General features: G+C 37.9%; 1 pseudogene; it reads right to left on the bottom strand.

Annotated features, from left to right (window-relative positions):
- Nucleotides 1-400: 400 nt before the first annotated feature.
- On the bottom strand, nt 401-896 carry LOC121032712 (40S ribosomal protein S23-like; annotated as a pseudogene).
- Nucleotides 897-1,374: the final 478 nt, after the last annotated feature.

Genomic DNA, 1,374 nt, shown 5'->3' with positions numbered 1-1,374 from the left:
AATACCTATTTAGATTTAAAGTCTTTTTACTGAAAAGAAAAACACAAATGCAAAAATGTAAAGTAGAATCTTTATTAGATTTTCAGGGAAGGTCTATGTATGATAAGACTGATTCTGCCTTCTCCTGAGAATGTTTTTATTTCCCTTTCACTCCTGAATGATAGTGTAACCACCTATATCATTCTGGATTGGCAATGCTTTCTCTCAGTTTCTTGACTATATAATTTTATTTTCTTCTTACATATACCATTGCTTTTGAGGTCTAAGGTCAGTCCAACTATTAGCCCTGAGCAGTTATTTTTCTCATTAAATCTTCTTTGGTTACATTTAAGACATTCACTTTATCTTCGATGTTTTTCTAATTTCACCATTATGAGTTTAGGTGTATAATTTTTTATTTTTATGGCATAGGAAAATTTATTATTGCCATATTTTCACCATCAAAACTTAGGATCTTGGTGTCCTTCTTGCCTTTGTATGAGGCCAAAAGCGAGACACTGGCTACTTTGACAATCTTAAAGCAAACCCTGGGAACATCACCAACAGCATGACCTTTGAGACCAAATCCAACAATCAGAACTTCATTTTCCTCAATAAAATTCAAACAGTCATCATTGGGTAAAATGGTCGTGACTTTTTTTTTGCTTGCCATTCTTGATCAGCTGGACCTGCCACACTTTCTGATGGCAGAATTTGGCTGGTTGGCTTCTACTCCTACTTTTTTCCACCACAGTAATTCTCTTTGCCCAAGAAGCACCTCCAAAAGAGTTTGGCTTCAGAGCTGCACCTTAAGTGGCCCTTCTTGTGCTGTTAGCCATGCCACCTCTGATCTTGTCAGTGGCTACCGAGTTTCTAGGCAATATGAAGACCGTGACACTTGCCCATCCTGTCAGCATCACAGGCATCAGCAACAGAGCGAATTTATGTATGTGTGTATGTATGTATGTATATTCATTTTCGAGACAGAGAGAGAGAGAGAGACAAAGTGTGAATGGGGGATGGGCAGAGAGAGAGGGAGACACAGAAACTGCAGCAGGCTCTAGGCTCTGAGCTGACTTGAGACGAAACTGGATGCTTCACTGACTGAGCCACCCAGGCGCCCCAAGAGTGGATTTATTTTTATTTATACTCCTTAAGACACTAGGATTCTCCTTCAAGTTGAAGACTTATAACTTTCTTAAATTCTGGAAAACTGCCTGCCATTATCCTTTTATCACTTCATTTTCCTCATTCTGTCCTTTAGTAGTCATTAAATTTAAGTTGGCCCTTTTTATTCCATTCTCTACATCTCTTAATTTCTTCCTCACGTATTCATTCTATTTATCGTTCTGAGATTCAGCATTATGGATACCCTCAAATCTATCTTTTAATATA

This window comes from Herpailurus yagouaroundi, unplaced genomic scaffold, assembly GCF_014898765.1.
Source record: "Herpailurus yagouaroundi ecotype Mexico unplaced genomic scaffold, PumYag 142, whole genome shotgun sequence".
NCBI lineage: Eukaryota > Metazoa > Chordata > Mammalia > Carnivora > Felidae > Herpailurus > Herpailurus yagouaroundi.
Note: the sequence above shows the minus strand (reverse complement) of the source record. Positions and strands in the feature narration are given on the sequence as shown.